The following is a 10,848-nucleotide window of genomic DNA, read 5'->3' as shown; positions in this document are numbered from 1 at the left end:
CATTGAGATAACAGTACACATGGACATAGCATTAAACATGGGTATTGCATTAAACATGGATATAGCATTAAACATGGACATAGCAGTAAATATGGCTATAGCATTACACATAGAGATAACAGTAAACATGGACATAGCATTAAATGGACATAGCACTACTCATAGACAACATTAAACATGGATAAAGCATTAAACATTGACATAGCATTAAACATAGATATAGCATTAAAAATGCACATAGCATAAAACATGAACATAGCATTACACATGGATATAGCATTACACATACAGATAACAGTAAACATGGACATAGCATTACACATGGACATGGCATGACACATGGACATAGCATTAAACAAGGACATAGCATTAAACATGGATATAGGATTACACATGGACATAGCATTAAACATGGATATATCATTAAAGATGGACATAGCATTACACATTGATATATCATTAAACATGGATATAGCATTACACATAGAGATAACAGTACACATGGACATAACATTAAACATGGATATTGCATTAAACATGGATATAGCATTAAACATGGATATATTATTAAACATGGACATAGCATTAAAAATGGATATAGCATTACACAGAGAGATAATAGTAAACATGGACATAGCATTACACATGGACATAACATGACACATGGACATAGCATTAAACATGGATATAGCATTAAACATGGATATAGCATTACACATAGAGATAACACTAAACATGGACATATAATTACACATAGATATGGCATTAAACATGGATATAGCGATCAACAAGGATATAGCATTAAACAAGGATATAGGATTACACATGGATATAGCATTAAACATGGATATATCATTAAACATGGACATAGCAGTAAATATGGATATAGCATTACACATAGAGATAACAGTAAACATGGACAAAGTATTACACATGGACATAGCATGACACATGGACATAGCACTACTCATAGAGACAACATTAAACATGGATATAGCATGAAACATGGACATAGCATTAAACATGGGTATTGCATTAAACATGGATATAGCATTAAACATGGATATATCATTAAACATGGACATAGCAGTAAATATGGCTATAGCATTACACATAGAGATAACAGTACACATGGACATAGCATTAAACATGGGTATTGCATTAAACATGGATATAGCATTAAACATGGATATATCATTAAACATGGACATAGCATTAAACAAGGACATAGCATTAAACATGGCTATAGGATTACACATGGACATAGCATTAAACATGGACATAGCATTAAACAAGGACATAGCATTAAACATGGCTATAGGATAACACATGGACATAGCATTAAACATGGATATATCATTAAAGATGGACATAGCATTACACATGGATATATCATTAAACATGGATATAGCATTACACATAGAGATAACAGTACACATGGACATAGCATTAAACATGGATATTGCATTAAACATGGATATAGCATTAAACATGGATATATCATTAAACATGGACATAGCATTAAAAATGGATATAGCATTACACATAGAGATAACAGTAAACATGGACATAGCATTACACATGGACATAACATGACACATGGACATAGCATTAAACATGGATATAGCATTAAACATGGATATAGCATTACACATAGAGATAACACTAAACATGGACATATAATTACACAAAGATATGGCATTAAACATGGATATAGCGATCAACAAGGATATAGCATTAAACAAGGATATAGGATTACACATGGATATAGCATTAAACATGGATATATCATTAAACATGGACATAGCAGTAAATATGGATATAGCATTACACATAGAGATAACAGTAAACATGGACATAGCATTACACATGGACATAGCATTACACATGGACATAACATGACACATGGACATAGCATTAAACATGGATATAGCATTAAACATGGACATAGCACTACACATGGACATAGAATTAAACATGCACATAGCATTACACATGGACATATAATTAAGCATGGATATAACATTACACATGGACATATCATTAAACATGGACATAGCATTAAACATGGACATATCATAAAACGTGGATATAGCATTAAACATGGATATAGCATTACACATAGAGATAGCATTAAACATGGACATAGAATTACACAAGGATATAGCATTACACATGGATATAGCATTAGACATGGACATAGCATTACACATGGACATATGATTACACATGGAGATAGCATTAAACATGGACATAGCATTAAACATGAGCATAAGATCACACATAGAGATAACATTAAACATGGAGATAGCATTACACATAGAGATAACAGTAAACATGGACATATCATTAGACATGGACATAGCATGATTCATGGATATAGCATTAAACATGGACATAGCACTACTCATAGAGACAACATTAAACATGGATACAGCATGAAACATTGACATAGCATTAAACATAGATATATCATTAAAAATGCACATAACATAAAACATTAACATAGCATTACAAATGGACATAGCATTAAACATGGATATAGCATTAAACATAGACCAAGCACTACACATGGATATAGCATTAAACATGGACATAACATTACACAAGGATATAGCATTACAGATGGACATAGCATTAAACATGGATATAGCATTAAATGTGAATATTGCATTAAACGTGGAGATAACATTAAACATGGACATATCATTACACAAAGAGATAACATTAAACATGGACATATCATTACACATAGATATGGCATTCAACATGGATATAGCATTAAACAAGGAAATAGCATTAAACATGGATATAGGATTACTCATGGACATAGCATTAAACATGGATATAGCATTAAACATGGATATATCATTAAACATGGACACAGCAGTAAATATGGATATAGCATTAAACATGGACATAGCATTAAAAAAGGATATAGCATTACACATAGAGATAACAGTAAACATGGACATAGCAATACACATGGACATAGCATGACACATGGACATTGCATTAAACATGGATATAGCATTAAACATGGACATAGCACTACTCATAGACAACATTAAACATGGATATAGCATTAAACATTGACATAGCATTAAACATAGATATAGCATTAAAAATGCACATAGCAAAAACATGAACATAGCATTACACATGGATATAGCATTAAACATGCACATAGCATTACACATGGACATATCATTAAGCATGGATATAGCATTACACATGAACATATCATTAAACATGCACATAGCATTACACATAGAGATAGCATTACACATAGAGATAGCATTAAACATGGACATACCATTAATCATGTTCATAGCATAGAATAAAAGATGGACATAGTATTAAACATGGATATAGCATTAAATGTGAATATTGCATTAAATGTGGACATAGCATGAAACATGGACATAGCATTACACATAGATATGGTATTAAACATGGACATAGCGTTCCACATGGATATAGCATTATACATGGACATAGTATTACAGATGGATATAGCATTACACATAGAAACAGCATTAAACAAGTACATTGCATTACTAATGGAGATATTATTAAACATGGAGATAGCATAAGTTATGGACATAGCATTAAGCTTGACAAAGGCCCTGTTTGGTCGAAACATTGCCTTTCTTGTTTTCCTTTCCCTGAATAAAGTAAGCTAAGGATTTGAAGCTGCTTGAAGTGCTGTGATTCTTTTCTGTGTTCGTAAGCTTACATTCTATAACAGATGGTAAATATATATATATATATAGAAATAGAATGAAAAATTGAGTTTTCTATCCACAGGGCTTATAGATACCTTCTCTATTATATTGTACCAAGTTTAGAGTCTAATAAAGACGGTATATACAGAGATAATATGAAGAGCCGGTAGAGCTTACAGATATCTGTCCTATTACACTGTACCATACTTGGTGAAAATCCAGCCAATTATCCTTCATAGGGGGGATTCCTTCATGACCCCGGATATGGTGATTGATTTTCTCCTTGGATCAGTCAGGGTTTACCTGCATTATGCTGTATATGGAAAAAGGTCCCTATATGCAGAGCTTAAACATACCTAGAGGTTTTCTATTGAACTGTACCAATCCTACATTCTAAAATAGATTTTTTGTAGATATATAATATAAAGAACCAAGCACCCTTACTGCAGATTTTATAAGTACCTGTCCTATTAATCTCTGCCAAGATTACATTCTAAGATGCTATATACAGATACATTATGTAAAAATAAGGTACCTACCAGGAGAGCTTCCCGGTATCTGTCCTATTACACTGTGCAATACTTAGTGAAGTCCAGTCAATCATGCTTCATACAAGGGAAAAAATCCTTCCTGATCCAAGATACAGTGATAGTTTTTTTTCCGTAGATCAGCGGTTTTATTGGTTATCCTGGATATTGCTGTAAAGTGAAATAGATCCCTATCTACAGAGCTTAAAACTACTCTAAATGTGCCCCATTAAACTGTATCAACTTACATTCTATGATGGATACGGACCCAGTATGAAAAAGTGAGGTCCCTGTCCAAAGAGCTTGTAGGTGCCTGCTCTATAATATTTTTCCAAGCTTATACTCTAATAAATATGGTATATACAGATATAATTTGAAGAAAAAAGTTGCCTACCTGTAGAGTTTACAGATATCTGCCCTATTACACTGTACCATACTTAGTGAAACTCCAGCCAATTGTGGTCCTTAGGGGGGGGGGGATTCCTTCCTGGTTCTTCTCCCTTGATCATTCGCCTGATGAGTTTACCTGCATATTTCTGTATATGGAAATAGATCCCTGACCGCAGGGCTTAAACAAACTCAAAATGCGCCTATGCCATGCTTACATTCAAAGATGGATGGTGTATGGGGATAGAATTAGGAGAAAAAAGGTACCTACCACAAGAGCCTACAGGTATCTGTCCTATTACACTGTGCCGTACTTAGTGAAATGCCAGACAATTGTGCTCCATACAGGGGAAAAAAATTCCTTCCTGATCCTAGATACAGCATTTGGTCTTCTCCCTAGATCAGCTATTTTATGGGTTAACCTGGATATTGCTGTAAAGTAAAATAGATCCCTCTCCACAGAGCTTAAAGCTACTCTAAATGTGCCCTAATAAACCGTACCAACTTACATTCTATGATGGATGGTCTATAAGGACCCAGAATAAAAAAGTGAGGTCCCTATGCTCAGAGCTTATAGTTGCCTGCTCTATTACATTGTATCAAGCTTACACTCTAATAAAGATGGTATACACAGATAGAATACGAACGAAAAAGGTATCTACCGGTAGAGCTTACAGGTATCTGTCCTATTACTTATTGAAAATCCAACCAGTTATACTCCATAGCGGGGAAAATTCCTTCCTGACCCCAGATCTGATGGTTTTCCTCCCTTGATCAGTCGCCTGATGAGTTTACCTGCATATTGCTGTATATAGAAATATATCCTTGTCCGTAGAACTTAAACATAACCTAAAGGTGCCTGTGCCAAGCTTACATTCCATGATGGATGGTTTATAAGGATAGAGTTAGGAGAAAAAGGTACCTACTAGAAGAGCCTACAGGTAACTGTCCTGTTACACTGTGCCATACTAGGGGAAACTCCAGCCAATTGTGCTCCATACAGGTAAAAAAATCCTCCATGATCCTAGATACAGCGATTGGCTTTCTCCCTAAATCAGCCGTTTAATGGGATAACCTATATATTGCTTTAAATGGAAGTAGATTCCTACCTGCAGATCTAAAATGTACTCTAACTGTGCCCTGTTAAACTGTGCCAAGCTTACATTCTATAAAAAAGAAAAAATGATTCAGCACTCAACTGTTTGGAGTGCTGGGATTCTTTTCTGCGTTCGTATAGCATTAAACATGGACATATAATTACACATAGAGATAACATTAAATATGCACATATCATTAAACATTGATATAGCATTAACCATGGACATAGCATTACACATAGAGATGACATTAAACATGGACATAGCATTAAACTTGGATATAGCATTAAACATGGATATATCATTAAACATGGATATAGCATTTAACATGGACATAGCAGTACACATGGAAATAGTATTAAACATGGATATAGCATTAAACATTGACATAGCATTACATATAGAGATATCATTAAACATGGACACAGCATTAATCATGGTCATAGCATTAAACGTGGACATAGCATTAAACATGGATATAGCATTAAACATGGACAAAACATTACACATGGATATAGCATTAAACATGGATATAGCATTCCACAAGGATATAGCATTAGAGATGGACATATGATTACACATGGAGAAAGCATTAAACATTGACATAGCATTAAACATGAGCATAAGATCACACATAGAGATAACATTAAACATGGAGATAGCATTAATCATGGTCATAGCATTAAACATGGATATAGCATTACACATAGAGATAACAGTAAACATGGACATATCATTAGACATGGACATAGCATGAAACATGTACATAGCATTAAACATAGATATAGCATTAAAAATGCACATAGCATAAAACATTAACATAGCATTACGCATGGATATAGCATTAAACATGGACATAGCATTAAACATGGATATAGGATTACACATGGACACAGCATTAAACATGGATATAGCATTAAACATGGATATAGCATTAAACATGGATATAGGATTACACATGGACACAGCATTAAACATGGATATAGCATTAAACATGGATATAGCATTAAACATGGATATAGGATTACACATGGACACAGCATTAAACATGGATATAGCATTAAACATGGATATAGCATTAAACATGGATATATCATTAAACATGGACATAGCAGTAAATATGGATATAGCATTAAACATGGAGATAGCATTAAAAATAGATATAGCATTACACATAGAGATAACAGTAAACATGGACATAGCATAAAACTTTGAAATAGCATTAAACATAAATAGCATTAAACATGGATACAGCATGAAACATTGACATAGCATTAAACATAGATATTGCATTAAAAATGCACATAGCATAAAACATGAACATAGCATTACACATGGATATAGAATTAAACATGCACATAGCATTACACATGGACATATCATTAAGCATGGATATAGCATTACACATGGACATATCATTAAGCATGGACATAGCATTAAACATGCACATAGAATTAAACATGGATATAGCATTTAACATGGACATAGCAATACACATGGAAATAGTATTAACCATGGATATAGCATTAAACATGGACATAGCATTACACATGGTCATAGCATAGAATTAAAGATGGACATAGCATTAAACATGGATATAGCATTAAATGTGAATATTGCATTGAACGTGGACATAGCATTAAACATGGACATAGAATTACACATAGATATGGTATTAAACATGGACATAGTGTTCCACATGGATATAGCATTATACATGGACATAGTATTACAGATGGATATAGCATTACACATAGAAACAGCATTAAACAAGTACATTGCATTACTAATGGAGATATTATTAAACATGGAGATAGCATGAGTTATGTACATAGGATTAAGCTTGACAAAGGCCCTGTTTGGCCGAAACATTGCCTTTTTTGTTTTCCTTTCCCTGAATAAAGTAAGCTAAGGATTTGAAGCTGCTTGGAGTGCTGTGATTCTTTTCTGTGTTCTGTAAGCTTACATTCTATGACAGATGGTAAATATATATATATATATATATATATATATATATATATATATATATATATATATATAGAAATAGAATGAAAAAGTGAGTTTTCTATCCGCAGGGCTTATAGACACCTTCTCTGTTATATTGTAGCAAGTTTAGACTCTAATAAAGACGGTCAATACAGAGATAATATGAAGAAAAAAGGTACCTAGCGGTAGAGTTTACAGATATCTGTCCTATTACACTGTACCATACTTAGTGAAAATCAAGCCAAGTATCCTTCATAGGGGGGATTCCTTCATGACCCCAGATATGGCGATCAGTTGTCTTCTTTGATCAGTCGCCTGATGAATTTACCTGTATATTTCTGTACATGGAATCAGATCCCTGTATGCAGAGCTTAAACATACCCTAAATGTCCCTGTCCTAAACTTATATTATAAGCTGGATGGTGTATAAGGATATAGTCAGGAGAATAAAAAGGTACTTACCGGAAGAGGTTACAGGGATCTGTCATGTTACACGGTGTCATACTTGGTGAAACTCCAGCCAATTATCTTTCTTAGGAGGAAAAAGTCTTTCCTGACCCCAGATACAGTATTATGATCAGCTTTCTTCCTTGATTAGCCTGATTGTACAAAGCTTAAATTCAAAGATGGATGGTATCATTTCTCCAGATACAGTATAGAGAAATTATGTCCTTGCAAACAGCACATTAGCCTTGGCCCTTTGAAGTCTGCAAAGCTTACATTCTAAGATAAATAGTAGATAAAGATAATAATTTATACTATCTTCCTTCATTGCCTCCCCATAACTTCATATTTTATCACATTTCATTGACTCACATCTATAAACTGAACAATAGACCAAACTAAACCTTAATAACCAAAAGCAATTCTGATCTCAGCAACCTCTAACTCTAACCTCAATCACAAAACTATAACATCCAACCACAAATTTAAACTCAAAATATATCTTTCAGCACTGTTGAACAGGCACTGGCCATACTCCTACAGATTTTTGTACTTAATAGGTTCTATCTTTACAATGTCTTATTCCCTCCCATGTGAACAGTTTTAAGGATGAAATCCTTGCTGTGATAATTTCCTTTGTGGGTTGGTTCTTCAGAGGTTCATGTTTCTCTGTTGAGAGTCCAGAAGATATTCCTCAACACAATTTTGTGAGCAGCATCTTCTGTATGGAATGCACAGCAGTCTGATTTGTTTATGCTGGCTGCCCTGGGAGACAACTTTCTCTTGTGATGTCATTGTGTCAAAGTATGGCAAGTATACATTTAAAGGGACACACACACATATAATAGAAATTGTAGGGTTTAATCACAGATTACTACAAAGACATTTTCTCTTTTTCTCCTGGCTAGATTGATCTAATTTTCTATTGGAAAGTGGGCCTGTCATTGCATTTGAACAAAATGCCACCATCATACTTCATTTTTCATCTTAAATTATATATCATCCCATCTCCTTGGTTAGCATACTAAATATATTTGACAGCTCCTTCATGATTAACCAAATGGTGTCTATTCAAGAGAACTCTCATACCTGGTTCACCATATAAGAATAAGTTTATGACCCTGTTAAGATCTCAGTTTAAATGGTCATTGTCAGCTGAGATAAGAAAATGCTATGGGCACAGAATGATGCAGAAAAATGTTAGACAAACTGACTGCAATTAATTATGCAGTTAAAGTATGTAAATAGTGTTCTTATCACCATAGCAACCAATGGAATGGTCCCATCAGCAGGAAAGGTTCATTGGTTGAAGCTCAAATCTTGACAAGCTTTTGCACAAGAATGTGTCAAAACGCCACTTTCAGGGTTACAGTAACACCTCAAAAGAAGCAGAAAGCAGAAGCTTCAAAGTAATTTGCCCGACTAGCAAAAATACTTACGTTTCATTCATAAAATGCACAATGCCACCTTATTTCAAATTACAAAGCTCAAGTAACAGGGAAAAAAAACCTGACGTTTGACACCCCCTCTCCCCCACTGAACTGAAAGATGCATGACCCTCAATTTACATCTTTAAGAATATTCTAGAGAGTATTATTGCTTTGTTTGCTAAAGGATTTGTGGTTATCGTGAAACGGTTAACTTTGGCTAGCAAAATAACAATATGGTGTCATTTACTTTATCACTATTTACAGGTACCTCTCCTATTATGTTTGGAAGCTTACATTCTAATAAGTTTGGAATATACAGATAAAACATAGAGAAACAAGCTCCCTGACTGCAGAGTTTATGGGTACCTGTCCTATTACGCTCTGCCAAGCCTACATTCTAAGATGCTATATACAGATACAGTATGTAAAAATAAGGTACATACAGGGAGAAAAAAATTCCTTCCTGATCCTAGATACAGTGATTGGTTTTCTTCCTAGATCAGCCGTTTTATGGGTTAACCTGGACATTTCTGTAAAATGTGACCTATTAAACTCTATCAACTTTCATTCTATGATGGATGGTGTATACAGTCCCAGTATAGAAAAAGTGAGGTCCCTATCCGCACAGCTTAAAGATGCCTTCTCTATTACATTGTATCAAGCTTACACTCTAATAAAGATGTACACAGATATAATATGTAGAAAAAAATGTTTACAGGTATCTGTCCTAGTACACTGTGCCATACTTAGTGAAGGATGTATCCTCAACCACCTCTTTTAGCATTTAGAAATCAACTCAACCTTAAAGGAACATTCTATTCTTCAAAACGTTATTTTTATTCGTAATGTATGTTAGAATCCATTTTGCACAACGTATTTTACTACATGCAAATTGGTGCATACATTCTTTAGTTACTGGAGAAAATCTTCATTTCAATATATTATTTATCTCCTCCCACAGCTGCCTTTAGTGAAATCAGGAATTGTAAGCAGTAATCATACTTTTTGCACATACCCAGTAGCAGCATCCAATAACATTTATTCCAGCAAAATATCAGGATTCAGTTCACCATATATGTTATTGGCTATTTCAGCTCCCATTGGATGAGTTCTAGAACTCCAGTTCTGGGAGTTCCACTGAGTATCTGTAAGAAACATATTGCAGTACACTTCCTTTTTCAGGAGAGGCAGCTGGAGGATGATTTGTATTTTCTTACGCCGGTAACAAAAGAATACCTACCTCGATTTG

The sequence above is a fragment of the Sceloporus occidentalis genome, unplaced genomic scaffold (assembly GCF_023333645.1).
Source record: "Sceloporus occidentalis isolate IW3139 unplaced genomic scaffold, rSceOcc1.0.p SCAF_24, whole genome shotgun sequence".
In the NCBI taxonomy this organism is placed as follows: Eukaryota; Metazoa; Chordata; class Lepidosauria; order Squamata; family Phrynosomatidae; genus Sceloporus; species Sceloporus occidentalis.
The sequence above is the reverse complement of the archived record's forward strand: the minus strand, read 5'-3'. Positions refer to the sequence as shown.